A 23,788-nucleotide genomic window follows, 5' to 3' on the forward strand; every position below is an offset into this window, starting at 1 on the left:
GGCTATCAGGTCAGCATATGCACAGAACCTTACTTTCACCACTGACAGTGGGCCTCGAAGGGGTGAGGGGAGCATTTTTGTATGTATCATGTGGGAATCTCTGGTTCAAAATAAGAAACCTGGAGCTACAAACTTTATTTTCATTCTGTTTTACTGACCGGAATGCAAATTTGTGCCACTCAATCATAAGTGGCAACAACAAAGATCTGGAGCTAGAAGAGATCTGGGGCCATTACTGGAAATGAAACCAAAGATAATCCTCTTTGTATATAAACGCCAACATATTGCCTTTGGCAAGGTCCATTATTATGACTGAAGGAGTATGGAAAACTTGGAAACAATTCAAAGAACAGGGCTCACCTCCCATTAGCCAGAACAAATGTTATTTCTCTGAGGTTGTCTATGTCTACATTATGTAATTTTAATTGACTGTTCTTCCCCTCAGTGTTCTGTGTACACACTCACACTATAATAGTTATTTCTACATAATTATTCATTGCATTTTTGTCTCTTCCCCAAATGTAAAAATTCCTCGAGGGCAGGAAATATTTTATTCATTGTTCTACATCCATAATAGGTGTTCAAAAATGTCGACTTAATAAAAATGGTTGATTAGGATTGGAAAGTAGAACCTGTGGTTTTTTTTGTTTGTTTTTTTTCTTTTTTAAAGCAGTGGGAATTTCTTAATCTGAGGAGTGGTCACAATAAGACTATTTAAGGAATGATTGGTAAGGCAGATACATACAGTGATTAAATTTTTGCTAGAAAGCGCTGGTTCATATGAGGCTTCGTAGGACTTCAAGTTTTACTCAGAATTTCATGGAAAACCACTGGAGGATTTTACACAGAGGATTAATATGGCTAACATGTTGAAAATAATTTGTAGGGGGACAAAGGCAAAAACAGGAAGACCAGGTAGGAGGAAGTTATAGCAATAATCCAGGCAAGAGATTATGTTGGCTTTAAGGATGGTAGTTGTGAAGGATATAAGGAGGGGGTCAAATTCTAGATTTTTACTGTAATGTATAAAGTAGTCAACAGGAACTCCATATAGATTGGTTTCCAAAAGCAATCAAAGATGAATGCAAAGTTTTTGGCTAAACTAATAAGAAGGATGGAATCCTTCAAGCCTTGAAACTAGATCATATTCCTGATGGAAGGAGTATAGGTAAAGAAGCAAAGAGGTATAATGTAGGAAATACCAAGCACCTTGATATTCAGGAGTGGCCAGAGAGGTATAACTAGAACCAAGAGAGAGTGTTGTTCTTGAAATCATGTGAAGTAATGATTTTTAAGAAGGAAGGAGAAGGAGGGTCTCAGTGACCTGTTTTAAAAAAAAATCTGTCAAATGAGATGAGGATTTAGCAAAATGGCAAACACTGGTAAACTTAATAAGAGTTACATGTGATGGAGAGATGGGGTTAAAAGCCTATTGATATGCGAACAAAAGAGAATGGAAGGAGAGGACCTAGATACAGTGGGTACCAACAACTCTTTTTTAAAATCTTTTATTGAAATATTGTTGATTTACAGTGCTGTGCTAGTTTCAGGTGTATGGCAAATTGATTCAGTTATACATATATATATTCTTTTTAGATTCTTTTTCATTATAGGTTATTACAAGATACTGAATATAGTTTCCTGTGCTATACAGTAGGTCCTTATTGGTTATCTATCTTATTTATAGTAGTGTGTATATTTCAATCCTAAACTCCTAATTAATCTCTCCTCCTCCTTTCCCCTTTGGTAACCATAAGTTTGTTTTCTATGTCTGTGAGACTATTTCTGGTTTGTAAATAAGTTCATTTGTGTCATTTTTTTACATTCCACATATTAACCTATATCATATGATATTTGTCTTTCTCTGCCTGACTTACTTCACTTAGTATGATAATCTCTAGGCCCATCCATGTTGCTGGAAATGGCATTATTTTGTTCTTTTTTGTGGCTGAGTAATATTCCATTGTGTATATATACCACATCTTCTTTATCCATTTATCTGTTGATGGACACTTAGGTTGCTTCCATGTCTTGGCTATTGTAAATAGTGCTGCTATGAACATTGGGGTGCATGTATCTTTTCAAATTATAGTTTTCTCATATCTATGCTCAGGAGTGGGATCACTGGATCATATGGTAACTTTATTTTTAGTTTTTTAAGGAATGTCCATACTCTTCTCCACAGTGGCTGCACCAATTTACATTCCCACCAACAGTGTAGGAGGATTCTTTTTTCTCCACATCCTCTGCAGCATTTATCGTTTGTAGACTTTTTGATGATGGCCATTCTGACTGGTGTGAGGTGATACCTCATTGTAGTTTTGATTTGTATTTCTCTAATAATTAGTAATGTTGAGCATCTTTTCATGTGTTTGTTGGCCATCTGTATGTCTTCTTTGGAGAAATGTCTATTTAGATCTTCTGCCCATTTTTTGATTGGGTTGTTTGCTTTTTGATATTGAGTTGTGTGAGCTGTTTGTATATTTTGGAAATTAATCCCTTATCCATCACATCATTTGCAAATATTGCTGCCATTCCATAGGTTGTCTTTTCATTTTTATTAATTAATTTATTTATTTTTGGCTGTGTTGGGTCTTCATTTCTGTGGGAGGGCTTTCTCTAGTTGCGGCAAGCGGGGGCCACTCTTCATCGCGGTGCACGGGCCTCTCACTATCGCGGCCTCTCTTGTTGCGGAGCACAGGCTCCAGACGCGTAGGCTCAGTAGTTGTGGCTCACGGGCCTAGTTGCTCCACAGCATGTGGGATCTTCCCAGACCAGGGCTTGAACCCGCGTCCCCTGCATTAGCAGGCAGATTCTCAACCACTGCGCCACCAGGGAAGCCCTGTCTTTTCATTTTGTTTATGGTTTCCTCTGCTGTGCAAAAGCTTTTAAGTTTAATTAGGTCCCATTTGTTTATTTTTATTTCCATTACTTTAGGAGGTGGATCCAAAAAAATATTGCTGTTATTTATATCAAAGATTGTTCTGCCTATGTGTTCCTCTAGGAACACTATGTTTTACAGTATCCAGTCCTACATTTAGGTCTTCAATCCATTTTGAGTTTATTTTTGTATATGGTGTTAGAGAATGTTCTAATTTCATTATCTTACATGTAGTTGTCCAGTTTTCCCAGCACCACTTGTTGAAGAGACTGCCTTTTCTCCATTGCATATTCTTACTTCCTTTGTTGTAGATTAATTGACCAAAACTCTGTGGGTTTAACTCTGGGCTTTCTATCCTGTTCCACTGATCTATACCATCTGTGTTTGTGCCAGTACCATACTGTTTTGATGACTATAACTTTGTAGGATAGTCTGAAGTCAGGGAGTCTGATTCCTCCAGCTTCATTATTCTTTCTCAGGATTACTTTGGCTATTCAGGGTCTTTTGTGTTTCCATACAAATTTTAAAATCTTTCGTTCTAGTTCTGTGAAAAATGTCATTGGTAATTTGATAGTGATTGCATTGAATCTGTAGATTGGCTTGGGTCATTTTAACAATATTGTGTCTTCTAATCCAAGAACATGGTATATCTCTCCATCTGTTTGTGTCATCTTCTATTTCTTTCACCAGTGTCATAGTTTTCAGAGTACAGGTCTTTTGCCTCCTTAGGTAGGTTTACTCCTAGGTATTATATTCTTTTTGATGCAGTGATAAATGGGATTGTTTCTTTAATTTCTCTTTGTGATATTTCGTTGTTAGTGTACAGAAATGCAACAGATTTCTGTATATTAATTTTGTATCCTGCAACTTTAACAAATTCATTGATGAGGTCTAGTAGTTTTCTGGTGGTGTCTTTAGGATTTTCTATGTATAGTATCATGTCATCTGCAAACAGTGACAGTTTTGCTACTTCCTTTCCAATTTGGATTCCTTTCCTTTTCCTTATCTTATGACCATGGCTAGGACTTCCAAAACTATGTTGAGTAAAAGTGGCGAGAGTGGGCATCCTTGTCTTGCTCCTGATCTTAGAGGAAATGCTTTTTAGCTTTTTACTGTTGAGTATGATGTTAGTTATGGGGTTGTCATATATGACCTTTATTATGTTGAGGTATGCTCCCTCTATGCCCACTTCTTGGAGAGAGTTTTTTTATCATAGAGCAATCTTGGATTTTATCAAAAGCTTTTCCTACATCTATTGAGATGATCCTGTGGCTTTTATTCTTCAGTTTATTAACTGGTGTATGACATTGATTGATTTGGGTATATTGAAAAATCCCTGCATCCCTGGGTTAAATCCCACTTGATCATGGTGTATGACCTTTTAATGCATTGTTGGAGTCAGTTTGCTAGTATTTTGTTGAGGATCTTTTCATCTATGTTCATCAGTAGTATTGGCCAGTAATTTTCTTTTTTTGTAATATCTTTGTCTGGTTTTGGTATCAGGGTGATGGTGGCCTCATAGAATGAGTCCTGCAGTGTTCCTTCCTCTGTAATTTTTTGGAATAATTTCAGAAGGATTAGTGTTAACTCTTCTCTGAATGTTTGGTAGAATTTACCTGTGAAGCAATCTGGTCCTGGACATTTGTTTGTTGGGAGTTTTTAAATGACTGATTCATTTTCATTACTGGTAACTGGTCTGTTCATATTTTCTATTTCTTCCTGGTTCAGTCGTGGGAGATTGTACTTTTCTAAGGATTTGTCCATTTCTCCTAGGTTGTTCATTTTATTGGCATCTAGTTGTTTGTAGCAGTCTTTTATGATCCTTTGTATTTCTGTGGTGTTGGTTGTAAATTCTCCTTTTTCATTTCTGATTTTATTGTTTGGGGCCCTGTCTCTTTTTTTCTTGGTGAGTCTGGCTAAAGGTTTATTAATTTTGTTTATCTTTTCAAAAAACTAGCTTTTAGTTTCATTGATCTTTTCTATTGTTTTTTCATCTCTATTTCATTTATTTCTGCTCTGATCTTTATGTTTTCTTTCCTTCTAGCAACTTCGGGTTTTGTTTGTTCTTCATTCTCCAGTTGTTTCAGGTGTAAGGTTAGGTTGTTTATTTGAGGTTTTTCTTGTTTTCTGAGGTAAGTTTGTATTGCTATAAACTTCCCTCTTAGAACTGCTTTTGCTGAATCTCAAAGGTTTTTGGATCATCATGTTTTCATTTTCATTTTCTCTTTTTCAATTTTTTGATTTTCTCTTTTGATTTCTTCAGTGATCCATTGGTTGTTTAGTAGCATATTGCTTAGCCTCCACGTGTTTGGTTGTTTTTTTTTTTTTTTTTGCAGGTTTTTTTCATAGTTGATTTCTAATCTCATAGCATTGTGGTTGGAAAAGATGCTTGGTATGATTTCAATTTTCTTAAATTTACCAAGGCCCAGCATGTGATCTAACCTGGAGAATGTTCCATGTGCACTTGATCAACAACTCTTTTGAAGGATTATGCTGTGAAAAAGGAGAGCAGAGAAATGAAGAGGAAACTAGAGAGGACATGAAATCACAAAAATACTTTTTTTAAAAAATGGACTTTTTTTTAGAGCAGTTTTAGGTTCACAACAAAATTGAGCAGAAGGTATAGAAAGGTCCCATTTCTCCCCTACCTCCCACATATGCATAGCCTCTTCCATTATCAAAATCCCCCATCAGAATGGTAGAATTTGTCACAACTGATGAACATATATTGACACATTGTTATCATCCAATGTTCATAGTTTACATTAGGGTTCACTCTTGGTGTTGTACATTGTGTGGGCTTAGACAAATGTATCCTCCATGATGACATGTATCCTTCATAGTAGTTTCTCTGTCCAAAGAGCCCTTTGTGCTCTACCTATTCTTCCCTCAATCCTTCCTAATCCCTGGCAACCACTGATCTTTTCACAGTCTCCATAGTTTTGCCTTTCCTGTAAGGTCATACAGTTGGAATTATATAGTATGTAGCCTTGTCAGAATGGCTTTTTTCACCTAGTAATATGCATTTGAATTTCCTCTATGTCTTTTTGAGTGATAGCACATTTCTTTTTTTTTTTTTAAACGCATTGTTTACTTTGTTTATTTATTTATTTACTTTTGGCTGTGTTGAGTCTTCATTTCCGTGCAAGGGCTTTCTCTAGTTGTGGCAAGCGGGGGCCACTCTTCATTGCGGTGTGCGGGCCTCTCACTATCGCGGCCTCTCTTGTTGCGGAGCACAGGCTCCAGACGCGCAGGCTCAGTAATTGTGGCTCACGGGCCTAGTTGCTCCATGGCATGTGGGATCTTCCCAGACCAGGGCTCGAACCCATGTCCCTGCACTGGCAGGCAGATTCTCAACCACTGCGCCAACAGGGAAGCCCCACATTTCTTTTTAGAGCTAAAGAATATTCCATTGCTTGGATGTACCACAGTTTATTTACCCTTTCACCTACTGAAGGACATCTTGACAATTATGAATAAAGCTACTATAAATATCCACGTTCAGGTTTTTGTGTGGACATAAGTTTTCAACTTGTTTGGGTCAATACCAAGGAGCAGGATTACTGGATTTCTAATAAGAGTATGTTTAGTTTTCTAAGAAACCACCAAGCTCTATTCCAAAGTGACTGCACCATTTTGCATTCCCACCAGCAATGAACGAGCATTCCTGTTGCTGCACATCCTTACTAGCATCTGGTGTTCTCAGTGCTTCGGATTTTGTCTATTCTAATATGTATATAGTGGTATCTCATTATTGTTTTAATTTTCATTTCCCTGATAACATATGATGACATATATGCTTATTTGCAATTTGTACTTATTCTTTGGTGAGGTGACTACTAAGGTCTTTGATCCATTTTTAACTGGATGGTTTGTTTTCCTACTGTTGAGTATTAAGAGTTCTTTGTATATTTTGGATAATAGTCCCTTACCAAATGTGTTTTTTGTAAATATTTTCTCCCATTTTGTGGCTTCTCTTTTCATTATCTTGATACTGTCTTTCTTAGAGCAGAAGTTTTAATGAGGTTGAGATTATAAATTCTTTCTTTTATGGACTGTGCCTTTGATGTTGCATCTAAAAAATCATCAAACCCAAGATCATCTGGATTTTCTCCTATGTTATCTTCTAGGAATTTGATAGTTTTGTGTTTTACATTTAAGTCTGTGATCTATTTTGAGTTAAGTTTTGTGAAGGGTGTAAGGTCTGCATCTACATTCATTTTTTTGGCATGTGGATGTCAGTTGTTCCAGCATCATTTGTTGAAAAGACTATTTTCTCTCCATTGTATTGCCTTTGCTCCTTTGTCAAAGATCAGATGACTATATTTTTTGAGGTCTACTTCTGAATATTCTATTCTGAAATGGCATGAAATTTAAAGTGAAATGAGTCAGCATAAACTTCCCCAGACAAGTTCAGCTGCTTAGATATAGATACAAAGTAGGCAAAGTTTAAAAACTATTACACCACATACAAGCTGTGTGATCACAGAAGACTTACTTAGTTTCTCCAAGCTTCTACTTTCTGATTTATTTTTACAGGTGTGTTGCAAGACTCAACTGAAATAATATATGTATACTGTAGTGATTAAGAGCTCAATCACTAGATTTAGTCTGATTGGGTTTAATTCCTGTGTTAGTAAAAGAGAGGGGAACAAGGGAAATCAGGGCATATGCAAAGTAATGTTTATAAATGCAAACCATAGAATCTAAGCTGGACAAAGAGGGAGGTGAGAACATGAAACAGGGTAAGGGAGGACAGTGAAAATGTGATTGGATCAGCTTGGGGAGTTTTGTTATCAGCTGGAAAGACAGGAGGTGGTCAGAAAGTAGAATACCTAAAACTGATAATATGGTGGGAATGCATTAATTGATATGATCTTGGAAATAAATGTCTGATGTAAGGTAGAAAAATAGAGTAATGAAGAAGAAGTCAAGAAGCTGAAAGTCTGAGTATCATCTCTGTGGATACTGAAGTCACTAAGAGGTATGACAGGGAGTAGTGTTGATAAGAATGACAAGTGGAGGTTAAAATACTCAGGAATGAGGTTTCTGTAAGTAACTGCAAAAAGGAAGGAAGTGCGGATTATCTCATAGCTGGACCTTCAAAGGTAGGGAGGGGTTAAGGAGGAATGAGGGAATAAGAAGCAAGGAAGAGAATACATTACCTGGGAGCATAGTAGTTCAAGAGGTGCTATTATGGGGAAAAAAAGGAAGGGAAAAAAGGCAGCCCCCACTTGATAGAGTGCAGAGCATGTTTAAACCATCTAGCTTCTTACGACTCAAAAGCCATATTCTTAGATCGTAAACTAGCTGCTCAACTCTGCCACACTCTGTAGGAAAGCAGGCTGCATCATCATCCACCTCTATATTACACTGTATCCTTATAAGAGTCTGGATCAAACAAAATATCAACCCATGTAATAATAAGGTCCAAAAAAATTGTGGAGACACAGCCATAGTGGCAGCCTAAAAAAAATATTTAGAGTAGTCAACCAAGTAAATATCTAGAAAGTAAGCATCAATGGTGAGATAAATATGAATCACCATTTGCTTTTAAACAGTTTTATATTTTCTTGATTCTTCCAATTGTTTTGGATTTATGTAGGACTCATTCAAGGAAAAACAGATTTTGTTTTCTCCATGATATGTGTGAATACATATATATGGAATATTTATTATAGGGATATATATATGTGTGTCTACTTTTAATATCTTATTTTTGAATGTTAAAATCTATATAAATCAAAATAAAGGGTAGATTTTGAACAAAACTTAAAGGTAACAGCATTTATTTTTACACAGACATGATGACTACCCTGAGATATAATTGTTCTCAATATAAGCATGGTCGGAGTCCAAAAACAAATTCAATTTTACAATATCCTAAACATTTGCAGCTCTAGTTAAGGAAAAGCATTTAGAATATACAGTTGCTACATTGCCCTTTTAAAACAACCTCTCTGACACAGGCATTTTAAATAAAATTGGAATTTCAGGGATCCAATGTATACCCCCAAATACATTAATTCCACATCTCTCCCCAAATTAGTGTGGGTTATTAAGCTTTCCTATAGCTACCATATCTTGGGAAGATCTCAGAGAAACTAGGAAATTATGAATCATAATGTTTAAAAAATCAGATTTCAGACAAAATATCTATTACAAAAAAAGTATTTTTATGACAATTTTAAATAAAGACAAGACACAACTCTCCACTTGCATGATCCTGTCTCACTCACCTCACCCTAATCTCAGCCCCCAGTCCAATAAAGCTTTATTTACAAAAACAGGTACTGGCCCACAGGTCAGTTTGCCAATTTAATTTCTTAAAACATTGCACTAAAATAAGATTTAACTTGATTACTGAGTTTTGGACACTCTTAAATTTTGTGCTGTAGGTCACTCCCGTGTGTCAAAAGTCTCTGAAAGTGAATGATTACTGCATTTCTATTCCCACATTCCTCATAAAGCCTGCCTCACTTAACAAAGAGACACAGACACCTAATACTTATATATACACCTTAAAGTAATAAGCAGTTACCCATTTCAATTCATTTCAGTCCAAAAAGTACTTCCTGGGGGTCTTTCAACTCTTCTCAAGCCAGCTGCCTGGTGTGCCTACACAATACTCCAGCAGTTAAGTTTCCTGTAGCAAACAGGCAGCTGGAGAGGACTGACAATTATAACTGGCAACTATCATAATGGTATTAAAATTATATAAAACTACAAAGAACAATCTTGGTAAGTTTTTTAAATATCCTCTGAAACTATTTCACATCTGGGATGGCTAAACTGAGATGATCATCACAGGAAAATTAAGTCACCAAAAATAATGCGATAATAAACTACTACAACATACAGCATTTTATATCAACGATGTTAAGCTAATGGTAGAAGTGCAAAAGTCTCAACTCTATCACCAGTCAGTCTGGAATAAATAAAAACTTATGACAGAACAAATTAAGGAGTGAACAATTTAATACCATAATTAGTAGTGAGAAAAATTAGTAAATTAGTAGTGAGTAAAAATTAGTAATTATTGAAGAAACCACATGTTTAATATATTAACTGTAGCTATTAAAACTGTATTATACTATTTTGTCAGATTATGTAATGAGTGAAATTTTTTCATAGTAGAAGCTACTTCCTGGGAGGAAGATTAAGTTTTTGGGAAGCCTCATTATTTAGGCCACAGTTCACTGTACATTACTTTTGTATTATGGTTTGTACACAGGGAGGTCTAATTCAGTTGTTAAAGTAGGTTTTTAAAAGAGCTTGATGAGGTGTCAAAAAACAATATTTAGCAACTGGTAATTGCAGGGCACTGAAAAAATCTGGATCCTCTATGCCTCCCAGGATCATGTGAGATTTTTAAAGATAGACATGGGAAAATTAGGGTGCCCCTCACAGATACCAGAATCCTCTGACAATAAAGACTTACACCCACACTCAGAAGTCCTCAGAATAAAAGGTTATTTCCAGAGTATTTTCAGGATTATCAGCATTTGCTAGATGAGGCAAGTCCATTCATGACTATGGAAATCCTTAAAAAAAAACCTGGAATGCAGACCCACCTAAATTATTAAGGAGTTTTCTAACCTTTCATGGTGTAATACCAGGAATACTCTTATTTATTAATTACTTACAAAATATTAAATACCCACACTGTAATGATCATTGGGATATACTTCCACTTACATGCCTTATATTTTATTAGGGAAGATATTAAATATATACATATAAACATATATGCATATGAAACTAACTCAAAGTTGGGTCAAATGCTATGAAAGAAATTCACAAGTGGCCAAAAATATTACTGGGGACAGGAATCTCCTTTACAAAACTAGAGAAGCCCTCACTGAGGAGGTACATTAGCAACAACCTGAAAGAAAAGGAGCCAGCCTTGAGAAGTGTGTTGGAAAAGAACATTCCAGGGATGGCAAGTTACAGTATGTGCAGAAGAATTTCCTGGAGCAGAATAGAATTTGGCATATTCAAAAAACAGATAGAAATCCATAATAGCTGGAATATATTGGGGAGGGCAGTACCTGTCTCACACTCACACACACATACATACATACACACTCCAATCTCCCTGAAACACACAGCATGCAAAATTATAATGAGGTGGATACAGAGCTATAGAAACTATCAATAATTAGCATTCAGAATCATAACCTTATAAGGTTAGTTTGCATACCATAAAATTTACCTATTGTAAGTATCAGTTCAATGATTTTTAATAAATATATAATTGTGCAACCATCACTTAACTAATTAAAACTTTTCATCACTCCAAAAAGTTACCTCATGTCCTTGGCAGTTAATCTCCACTATTATCTCCTGCCTCACGCAGCTAGTGATCTGCATTTTTCTTCACAGATTTTCTTTTTCTAGAAATTTCATGTAAATTTAATTATGCAATATGTAGTCTTTGTTCTGGCTTCTTTCACTTAGTATAACCTCTGTTGTTTCATGCATCAGTAGTAGTTTGTTACTTTTTATTTCTGAATTGTAGTCCATTGCACAGGTATACCACATTTTCTTTACTCATTTGCCAGTTGATAGACATTTGGATTGTTTCCAATTTGGGACTATTATGCATAAGCTGCTATAAACATTGGTCAACAAGTCTTTACATGAATACAAGTTTGGGGTAGATACCCAGAAGTGAAATTGCTTGGTCAAATGGCACTCTATGATTAACTTTTTAAGAAGTGTCACATTGTTTGAGTCATATGTTTTTAAGTCCTTGCTCACAGACCACTTTTGGAGGATAACAATGATGAGATAGCCTGCTGGAATACTTGACAAAATCTGTAGCCATACTCATCTCTTTCCAATCTCACACTGTAATATCACAAGGAAGCTGGATATGAAAATAACAACTATTGCTATTTACAAATGGGAAAGTTCAAGAGAGTGAAAACAAAATAGGCAGCCTATGAAAGGTTCATGTGGACATTACCCAAATAATAATTTTTAATGATTCTCACAGTTCACTACATTACACTGAGACTGTCATAGAGAAAATTCTGTTCTAATTATTTGAACTAAGGTTTGTATAGATCCACCCAGCTTGGAAAGGTACTTTGTGCTAATCAGAAATATGCATCCACCATGAGATCAAAAGTATAAGATTCTCTATTCTACTAATAAGAATCATTTCCATGACATTAAGTTATTTCTATCTGCCCATCACCTACATCTGAAAAAATGGACTTTCCCATGGTATCTGCAGAATTTAAAAGGTAAGTGAAAAGCTAAATGGGGTTAGTAAAGCGTGGCAAAACTAATGAAGACAATGTGCAATGACTTTCTATATGAGGCAGAAACATGCACAACGCATAGAGAGAAAGAAACTAAAAATATCTGATGTTGTTATAAAGGAAAGCAGAGCCAAAAGCAATTTGTCTGTGCTTCTTTCCCATCTGTGTGGCTCCTTCAGTTAAACAGCCAATGAATGTAGTCAAATCTGATCTGCTTTCCTGTTACAAAAGTTGTGGCTTAACTGGAGCTGTGCTGGAATGTCTAGATAAAGACATCTTTACATAAATACTGTATATACATCTATGTTTTACACATATGCTTTCTACATGTGATTTTTGTACACACACCCTGTCTTCTCATCTTCAGGTAATATATTAGCCGATGAAAAACATTTAAAGGGAAGCCTTTCTTCCAAGGCTGCGAGACTGTTCTTTCTCCTAAACTTGACTGTAACATTAGAAAAGCTACAGAGATAGTTATAACCCTGTTCACAAAACAGAAAAGAAAGTGGTTGTCTCCTGTATAGTCAGGACTGGAAGAAATAAACTGAAAACTTAAAAAATATCCCTAGGCAGGTAGGAGGTATATGTACTCCTTGTCCATCAGACTGGGGACTAAAAGGCTAAGTGGTTTGTCTGTTATTAGGTGCTTCCCATGAGGAGTCAAACATGACATCCAGATAGCCTTTCCTTCAGACTAGTGCTCTAACCAGCTGACCACTCTAGCTATAAACATTTGCCCTGGCTGTATTTTCCCACTCCTGGATGATTGTCTGCCTGGCAACAAGATGACAGAAGCACTAAGCCAAAATATCCTTATGTGGGCATAGCTGCCTCTTCATGGCAGAGCCAATTTGGACCCCATCCATTGGCAGGGATGTCCCAGAAGCAGCCAATTTTAGTTCAGCCTCTTTAAAACTCTGGATTGTAAACAAACAGTAGGATTTTCCACGGTGGAAGGGAGAATAATGAGACGAAGGATGCAGAAGAGAGCGGGTAGGTGAGGCTAGCACCTAGTTCACCAGAGAAATTAATGAGCTGAAAACCTTCAGGGACTCTACTATAAGCCCCCAGATCTCTTAATTTTTAAAGTCCATGAACTGCATGCAGCTCTTCCCACCTTTTCTTTCCTATACTTTTAAATTTCCATATCATTGCTTGTTTTTCTTTCCTTTCTTTTCTTAGTCTCTCTTGATATTTGAAATAGTAAGTCAAATTTGGACATATCTAGTAGGCGGCTGCTGGTTTAGTAGTGAGGGGTAGTTGCTCTAATTGCCTGGTTTGCATAGCATTCATATGATTTCATGGATTTCACAAACAAATCTTTCTAGATTAAATGTTCTCAAAAAATCACAATTGATCAGATTCAAAATAATTTAAGGCAGATCCAGTCATATCACTTCCATGAGTCTACGCCTTCTAGAATCAAGCACAACTTTGATATGTATGTCTTACATGTCATACTGCTCTGCAATGTGATGGAGTCAAAAGAGAAAGGCACTTAGAGTCGGATGGCCAAGTTAGGGTTAATAGCCACATTACCTACAAGCGTTCCATTGGTACAAAGGCAATATACTTGGTTTCCTCTTAGGGAAATGGAAATAATAATAACAATTACTTTACAGGATTGGTGTAAAAACGAAACAACTGTCTGCACCCAATGCAATAGCTATTATAGTTGTTGTTAGTTATATTAACTTATTAGTATGCTGTTGATCAAAATGAATGTGAAATTGCTGATGACCAGCTCACAACAAGGATATGATAAAAAATCATTTCAATTTGGTATCAGTGAGGTACCTGTGGTCAATAATGTCATCTTTTCTTAAAATTTAATGCATAGAACACTGTCAATTACAATGTAAAAAATACAGGTACCCAGTACCTTCCATTAACTGAGAAAATATAACATGACGAAAAGTCACCATGAATTAAGGATCACTTTTAAATGCATTTGATTTTATTGATGACAGCAGCGTTTAGAAAAAAACCACAATTTGCATGTACAGTTTCATGTTACAGATATTTATTCAGATTACCAAAAAAAAAAAAAAAGCTTGGTGTACATATGGATTTGTGGGCCCCATCCAATAACTCCGTCACTCCTCATGGTCCCTTGGCATACAGGCTAGGAATCACCAGTGTTGGTTAAGGTCAAAATAGACAGGAGAGTCTTACACATACTAGCTTTGCTTGCCAAGTCGAAATGCTAACCTGCTCTTTCCCAGGATTTTAGAAAAGCATTTGAAGACATTTCACAAGATAAATGGAAATGGGATAAACACAAGGCCTTAAAAAAATATACTTCTGGTGCATTTATTAAGCACTTGGATCTAATGCATGACACCTGCTTGAAACTCAAAGAATTATCACAGGCTTTGCCGAGGAAGAAAAGACAAGAATTATGACTGCACACAGGCTCATACTTCAGCAAGTCAATGTTTTTAAATCAATGAAAAACAATCCAGTGATTGTGTTTTCTTCAAAGAGAAAGCAATGTAAGATGACATACAGTATTTCAAGCTGTTCAAATTACTGATGGCAGAGTGGCACGATATATATCCATTAAAACCAAATAGTTGTTTCAAAGTATGTTGGCCAACAGAGATAAATAGTGCCTCTCTGAAGCAAATACAAAATGATTTCTTTACTCAGAATTTTGGGCTCTATAATGCTTTCAACTGAAAGTACCTCTTGATTATTTTGGGAATCTTTATTTTGCACCTTCATTCAGAATCTCTTGAGTTAGCCCACCAAACTCATTTTCTACATCAACGAAGAGGCATATGCATTAGGTATCAAAGCATGCATATTTCTGTAATAGGTTCTCTGGTGGTCTCATACATATTGATAAATTGATCATATTGAATGAGCTAAACGTGAATGAGTAAAATGTGTTAAATTCAAAGTCTACTCTTGCAGGAGTATTACATCATCAATAATACCTCCAGGCTGAAAATTAATGGGCCATGTTTAAGTGCACTGTTATTTGAGAGAAAGAGGTACGTGCAATTTATCTTTCTTGATTCTTCTTTCAACAGTATTTTCATTAATAAACTTAAAAAAAACTCTGATACATAAAGTACTAAATCACCATCTATCTGTCCTCAAGGCCTTGCATCCACCTAATCAGTGAAAATAATCCTCTCTTCTTTATCTGTCTAGAAACTCCAAGGTAGCTAATGTGGGACCACAGAATATTGACCAATCAAGAGCATATACAAATTTTAGGTGTTCAAAACATAAATAAATTTCTTTCATACAAGTATTTTGTAGAGTTGATGATTTTAAAATGACCTTAGTGCTATTCCAAGTTCTGTCCCTCCCAACTGTAATCTATGCCACTTCTCATAAGACATGGCCTAAAAAAGAGGAATACTGTAAGTTCCTCACAACTGGAAAAAATTACTCTTTCTAATTCCTCCTACTATAGCCCCCTTGAAAAACTGACCATCATAATAAATTCAGAATTCGGGGTTCTATTTTCATCAGAAACCTAGAAAAATGCAAGAGATACTCATGAATTATGCTTGATAAAGACAACAAATAGAGAAGTGCTTCTGGAAGACCAGAATATAATATGACATTTTTAAATAAAAGGTTAAAAGTATATGTATAAAGTGGATAATTGCTGGTTCCTAGTCTTTATAAAGAAAACCATACAGGATAATGAAAGATGTGAAAATGACCAATGTTTGTACTGGAAAATGGTATAACTATCTCTATGTCTTAGTAGACAAATTGACCATTAGGAAGCAACATACTCCATGGCTAAAACGACACTGTGGTATATTTAAAGGAATGTAAACTTTTAGCAAAGGAATTGGTCAGAAAATAACAATACTGTTTCTAATTCTTAAACTCTGCAATTTGAGATGATATTTTGGAGTCATGGCATAAAATATTAACCAAGAATGTTAAAATTTGGACAACAGAAAAAACAGATTTTAAATTCTAATCTCAAATTTAGTAATAATGCTGATGTACCTAAGTTGTTCTCTATGAACTGCCTGTTTTTTTCATGTTCACAGTCCTGTGCTCATACTGATGTCCATTTATGCTCAAGATCATAGAGCTGGAAAGCACCTAAGCCAGGAGGATTTAGATTCAGGTATGCCTAACTTCAAAATCTGTGACCCTAACTACTATAGCATATTGAACAATGAAATCTTGGTCTTACCTCTAGACCTATTTCTCCCTAAGTCTTCTCTATAATAGTAAAGGAAGCATCACCCTTGAATTAGTCAAGCCTTAATGCTAGGCATTACTCTTGACTCCTCTCTTTCACTCACACTCCACATTTAACACATCAGCAAGACCTGTCAACCTCCCTCTTAAAGGAATCTTTTTTCTATGTTTCCACCTTCACCATCCTATCCTGAGTCATCATTTTCTCTCACCCGAATACTCAACATCCCAACTGGTCTTCCTGCTTCCATTCCTGCTATCATACACAGAAAAGTTGGTAGTGTTTTGAAAATGTCAATCAGATCCAGCTCCAGATGCTTCCCTCAATGCTTAGAATAAAATCTTAAGTTTCTACACTAGCATACCAAAGCCCTGCATCAATTGGTCCCTCCTTCTCTCCCCAACCTCATCCTCTAGACTCCCTCGATCCAGTGAGAAACAGACATTAACATGCTAAGTTTATCCCTATCTGTAGAGTCCTTGCACTTGTTCTTACCTCTCCCTGGAATACTGCTCTCCCTCTTTGCCTACGGCTGGCCCTGTATTACATTCAGATCTCAATTTAGAGGTGACCTCTCCCAAGAAATGCCTTTCCTGACCCAAATCCAAAGCAGCCAGCCAGTGACTCTCTATTCACCTCACCTTACTCTAATCTCTGCCCACATTTCTCACACTTGGCATTTTCTTGGTTTTATTGGTTCATTTACTGTTTTTCTCCCCTCAAAAGAATATAAGGTCTATAAGACATTGTCTAATTCACTGCTGGAGTCCCAGTGCCCCACTTACTAGATGCCCCGTGAATATTTGTTACATGAATCATGAGTGAAGAGGGCTGCTGCTTGCATATGGAGCATTTTAACTGACTGCCTGCACAGAATGATTCAATGATGTCGACAGTGATCCTCCTCCCTCCTCCCACTCTACTTTATCCAATTTATAGATACTGAAACCCTGTGATTAAAACCTCAATCTAAGAAAAAATGCTCTTTGTTAAAATTGACACCATCCCCCAATGGGTTACATTTTAATCTTTAGCAGTCATTTACACCTCAATGTGAGTAAATTTAACTAGTCATATATCTTAAAAAAGGGATGAGAAAAGAAAAAAAAAAAATGAAGGTATTAAATGACTGAAAGTGAGGAAAAGGGGAACTAGAGCTTCAAGACACACTTATGATTTCAAAGACTGTCCCGGCTTCTGTCCTGAGTAGGAGCTTTGCCTAACAAGTGAGTTCTGATGCAGACTCAATGTTTCTTAGAAACAGTCTTCAATTACTGACAAAAGGTGGCCATCTGTTCTGATGCTAAAGCCAGACAAAGGGGAAAAGAATAAAATGCAGTACAGAGGGTTTAGATTAGATATGAGGAAGGATGCCTACACAGAAATGTGGGGAGTTATACAATGGAGTAAGTTTCTGGAGAAAAATAGTTTTGAATTTTCTTAATATGGAACTCTTTAGAACTAATTCAGATTTGTATCAGAAAAGGATATTTAAGAATTATTCCTGAAGTCAGGAAAGTGGACTTTCTTTGTTCTTTGTGAGTGATATCATTTGATATAGTGAATAAAGATATTCAAAAGATCTTAAACAATTAGAAATCCAGGGTGAAGACTGCATAATGGCAGACATAATGTATGCAGGACTGTCACTTCTTGCTGCAGCAGAATGGAGACCAAAAACAATCTGAGCACATTAGGGTTTTTTATTCAATTACTTGTATCAGAAGTCACTTCTTGTAAGTTGCCTGAGTGGTCGGCAAGGAGAGTGCCAGTAGAGGGCACAAAGTAGGAAGGGTACCCATGGTTTATCTTTTATTTTTCCAACTTTCTCCATACAGTATTTCTCCTTTCTTCAAATCTTCTTTCATTTGAGTATCTAACGAACCTTCAATCCACTGAAGTTTGTGTCTATGATGCAAAATTTTCTTCTGTTCTGCTAATTTCTACATGCACTCTATATTCTTAATCCAAACCAAAGCTCCAAAGAATGGTTCCAAGTTCTCAAAGATCCCAAGAGCAAGGGTCTACTTATTTTGGTTCTGAAGCTCCAGAAATTTTGTTGTTCTTGTTGTTAATGGTATACTTTCTTTTCTAAAAGGATTTTAATATACTGATGTTTAGCGTATTGCATCCCATCTACATGACTATTTTATGACTAGCTACTTAGGTTACATTTGATCACATTCTCAGTACCCAAAGGCCAAATGATGTCCAGCATGTTCTCTGAATCGAACTTTTACAGTAGTTGTCATCAAAAAGCTTGTAGTTGTGGAAATACACTGATCAGAAAAAAAACTGCCCAACAGACAATGCAGGCTGGTCTGACTAAAGAACATCTCGCAACAGTATATTATCAGTGCACATAACATAAATATGCTCTGGAGGATTTTTCATTTATCATTGTTATTGCATTTTACATTCCCTACAGATTCTTAAATTGATCAGCTCATGAACATAACAGAGTAGCTTAAGTTAAAAATTCATTTAAGAGCTTCCCTGATGGCGCAGTGGTTAAGAATCCGCCTGCCAATGCAGGGGACATGGGTTCGAGCCCTGGTCCAGGAAGATCCCACATGCCGTGGAGCAACTAAGCCCGTGAGCCACAACTACTGAGCCTGTGCTCTGGAGCCCGCAAGCCACAACTACTGAGCCCACGTGCCACAGCTACTGAAGCCCACGTGCCTAGAGCCCGTGCTCCACAACAAGAGAGGCCACTGCAACGAGAAGCCCGCACACGACAATGAAGAGTAGCGCCCACTCGCCACAACTAGAGAAAGCCTGCGCGCAGCAATGAAGACCCAACGCAGCCAAAAATAAATAAAAATAAATTTTAAAAAGTTCATTTAAAAAGGAGAAATAATTATAAAAATGATGAATCAAATTATACTCCTTTGTACTCAAAAGCATAAAAGTTATGTTGAAAAGTAACACAGTAAACAAAGGGGTACATTTGTTACTCTTAAATATAACATGAGAAATATAGTTTCAATAAAAATTCTTCCTCATTTTTAATGTATGTTACTTGAATTTTATTTTTTCTAGTTTTGTTTGGGCTTTATTTATTATCTTTAATTTCATAGTCAAATAAAATGTATACTTTGTTTTCTTCTGTACAATATTTAAGAAACTTTATATTGAATATAATTAAAGTCAACTATGACAGTCAAAGAGATGTTTTTCTGTTTTGTCTCTGCTTTTTTCTTTAAAAGGTGGTGGTAAATAATCTAAGATCACAAATCACTAGAATAACTGAGCCTTGTATGTGTTAAAAGGCAAATGACTTGATTACTTGATTAAAATAACCTACACTAACTCCAGACAGTTACCATGATTTTTAAAGAAGTCCTGGTCTCGGAACAAATCTTCGCTTAGTGTTTCGTGCCTTCAAAGGCATCCTATGTGCAACCTAACTCAGGGCTGTCACCAACTACTTCCCTGTACTCCCACACACATTAAAAGGATGTTGATAAATCACATCTACCTGTTATAACTGAAAGAACATCCAGGACCACTCTGCCACTAAACATGAGTTAGTGGTTGTCACTGATTAGTCAGTTTTTTAACCACAAGATTTTGCAGACATATTTGTCCATTTGTGCCCAAGTTTTAAGCACCTAGACTTTTATGATACAAGAAATTTTATTATCTAAGAAGTTAGAAGACTGAGCTCTTAATATTAACAAGTTAATAGAATAATTTAGATACGTATTCAAGCAAAAAGCAGAGAAAGCAGAAATTAATGTAAGAAAAATAAAATGTGGAAAGAGTTCAGTGAAGTGTGACATGATTTGTGGCCTGCGTAAATGAGAATAAGAGATACTCCATGGTGGAGGGAGCATTTGTGCTGAGACTTGAATGACTGAAATAGGAAGATAAAGAGAAAGGGCTTTCCAGGTGAACTGGAATAGCATAACAAAAATATGAAGGTAGAAAAGTATTGGGGCATGTCCTCTAGTGGTGAGTTATACTGCTGTACTGAAGAATTAAGTACCCAGAGAGAGGCAACTTGGACATGAGCAGAAAAGATAGCGGGGTGACATGGTAGACATTCCTAAATACCTTGTTAGGTTTGAGCTTGATTTGGGAGACCACAAGAAGCCAATAAAGGGTTGTGAAAATGGGAGTACTGGGCAAGATTGGCTTTAAGGTGACGGGCAAGACTCCAAGGTAGTGGTTTTCAAAATGTGGTTTCTGGACCCACAGCATCAGCATCACCTGGGAATCATTAGAAATGCAAATTACAGGGCCTCTTCCCAGACCAACTGAATTTGAACCCCTAGGGATGCAGCCCAAAATTCTATGTTTTAACAAGTCCTCCAGGTGATTCAGATACAAGCTCAAACCTGAGAACCACTTCTGTAAGGTACAGAATACACTGGAAGGGAAAAGATCGGGAGGTCCAGCGTCCACCACAAACCAAGTGAACACTTTTGGCATTTGTTAGTCTTTCCCACCATTAATTAACGAAAAGTGATTTATTGAAAAGATAACCCTTAGCTCGATCTATACATAAGTCTGTAAATATGAAAATGAGCTAATGGCACTAACTTTCCCCTTCTACTTTAAAATTTTAAATTCCATCAAAGGAGAAAAGAGAGAATATTCTGCTGCGTGACCATTGAAATTAGCATAGTAAGTTTTGCATGAATTTGACAATCTCTGTTATTAATAAATCTAGAACTACCAAAACTCTCTTGCTAAATTCCAAATCTATTTGGTCTTATTTGTGCATTATTTTACTTTTTCATTATATATTGTGCCATTTAGTATTCTCCATGATTGTGTTTTCAGTGAACAGATGCACTACGGTTTCACTGCACCAAATTCTATGATCCATAATTAGATGTCAATATGTTTTCTTTATGAACTAAATACATTTTTAGTTACTTGGACATTAATTAAAATCACATGCTGGATTGTTACATCCTTTCAACACATTTTTGAGGAAATATTTTTGGTTTACTTGAATGCTTTAAAACATTCAATTTCATACTATATAATGCTTTTTCCATAAGAACAAATACTATAGCTAATATATAAATATTAATTACACAGTTACACCATGAAGCCATTAATGAGGTATAACCATTCACATGCAAAAGCAGACATATGATGAATTAGGAGAAAAGACTGAGTTTTTTTAATTGTTGCTTTTTAAATATACCATGATTTGTATTTTTTTTCATTGCAACCCTAGGAAAAAATAAATGAAAGAAAACTTCAGAATAATAACAAACAATAAGTAATACTGAACTCCCATGGGAATAAAAGCAAATGTAAAAATTCACATACTGATAAAAAGAGCCAGGATAATAAGGTGATACAGAGCTCACACTCATTAGTCATGTTATACTGTACCATTCTGAACATCATCTGAGCTCCTCATGAATTTGTAAGATGCACTCATCTCATGGGAAAATTGAAAACAGGTTTTCCAAAGGGAGAAAACCTTTCTAGTCTCTAACAAAATGCTGGAAAATCTAACCCCAGAAAGTTACTCCACTTATGCCAGGCATTCCCATCTGTTTTTGCAAATGTATGGAATTGGCCAGAGGTTAGAGGAGAAGGAGAAGTAAGCATATATGGCAATTATTCTAGCATGTCTCTGTCATTCTGTCTCTGATACTCTACTATTTCCTCATTTAGAGTTACTGCAGTTCATGTGAAAATTCAGCAGGTATAAAACTCCTCTCAATGCAATTGGTATAATAGAAGCTACTATGTTTCCTAAAACATGTCCAGATTCGGCCTGAAATATAAGGAGACATAAAGGAAAAAGTTGTGAACTATTTGGAAATTTATCCAAAATAATTTCTTCCCTTAGGATTTCTATGGTCTTGTTTCAGGGAATATCACATACGGCAAACTGAGATTTACTTGGTTGTCTGTGAGGTATCCTGAACTATGTGTATCTATACAAAGTGGGATAGGGAATAGCAGCAGGTTCCAAAATCTCAGCATTTTAATGGTGAGATGGCGTTATGAGAATACGTTTCAGGAAGGGCTAACTACAAGAATTGAGCCTACTAGACACATAGCCGAACTTTATCAGTGTTATTTATAAGCAAGCTTAACAACAGAGTTCAAAAGCTTAGAAAAATATTTCTGCCCTGACATTTACAGGAGAGAGCGGTAGGTAATTTTTATTTGTTGATGAGAGATTATTATTTGAAATTTGTCTTAAATGAAGGGGAGCTGCCATGTTTACACTCAGAGCAGAATTCATGTTAGAAATGCAGAATCTCATGCCCCACCCCAGACCTACTAAATCACAATCTTCAGTTTGACAAGAACCTCCTGGTAATGTGTATTTCACACTAAAGTTTGCAAAGTACTTCTCTAAGGCTTTTGGTTAGTCACAATAATGTGCTCATAGATCATATACTCCACCATATCCAATAACGCCTTAGATATTTGGGTTGAGAGATGACTAGACAAAATATTGGGGACATATGCTAAAAAATATTCATTATATATCTGAAATTCAAATTTAAGTAGATATCCTGTATTTGATACAGCAACCCTACCTGGGATACGCACACTGATTTTTCTCCTTTGCACAACGAAACTTCCTCCAGTCCTCTCTGAGACTAACTTTTTCCACAGGAGCAGCTCTTTTTGGCCTCTGCCCTGTACAACTCTGCATAGTCAGGAGCCTCTCTCCTATCTGGCTTGCCTATGCTGAGATCACCCCAATGAAGGAAAATTATTAAAACTAATGGTAACTTTTTAGTTCTCCTCTAAGTTGTACATCAATATTTGCCACTCAAAAAGAAAACAGTCAGACTTCCATTTCTGGCACTGTGGCACACCCACACTCCCACTAAAAAACTTCTAAAATTGTTAATATTTTCTTAAATCTTTTGATTAATTCACAAGAAATAAGGAATATTCAGACTAAAATCTAAATGAAGGTAGAAAATAGTGTTAAGAGGATCACTGAAGCTAGGTTTCATCCTGAGGGATTTACTAAATACAGTAAACAATACTTCCTTTTCATGGCCTTGAAGGACTCAGGGGAAGAGGCAAAGACGAAAGCCTGCTCAGGGTAAGACGTCTAAGAAAAAATTCTTAAATAGCTGTGACACCAGAGGTCCAGCCTTCATAGCAAGAGTGAAGTTAAAGATATTCCCCTGAGATTTCATAAGCAAAAACTACTTTTTACATCAGTTTGTAGCATAAATTCACAAATGTAGGTACTCTAAAAATTTGAAGCCAAAAAAACTTGAATTTACGTTGGTCCCAAACTAGGTAATACACACAGATACCACACAAAGTCAAATGGAAATTCTCTCTTGTGTACCTACCTTCATCCTAGACTACAGATGAGATTCTAAACAACACAAGATCATAGTTCAAATTGCATAACCCCCCCAAGAGACATCAAAAGGTAAAAGAAATATAAAATTAGCAGGAATGGATTTATCAATATAAAATATTAAATAC

At 36.1% G+C, this 23,788-nt stretch overlaps 1 long non-coding RNA gene across 1 annotated transcript; it reads left to right on the forward strand.

Annotated features, from left to right (window-relative positions):
* The first annotated feature begins 13,079 nt into the window (after nucleotides 1-13,079).
* On the forward strand, nucleotides 13,080-19,291 carry LOC132363693 (uncharacterized). Its single transcript, XR_009502642.1, has 4 exons — nucleotides 13,080-13,149; nucleotides 15,076-15,155; nucleotides 16,185-16,264; nucleotides 18,771-19,291. It is a non-coding gene; the product is annotated as an uncharacterized LOC132363693 (long non-coding RNA).
* Nucleotides 19,292-23,788: the final 4,497 nt, after the last annotated feature.

Source organism: Balaenoptera ricei, chromosome 3 (genome assembly GCF_028023285.1).
Source record: "Balaenoptera ricei isolate mBalRic1 chromosome 3, mBalRic1.hap2, whole genome shotgun sequence".
Lineage (NCBI taxonomy): Eukaryota > Metazoa > Chordata > Mammalia > Artiodactyla > Balaenopteridae > Balaenoptera > Balaenoptera ricei.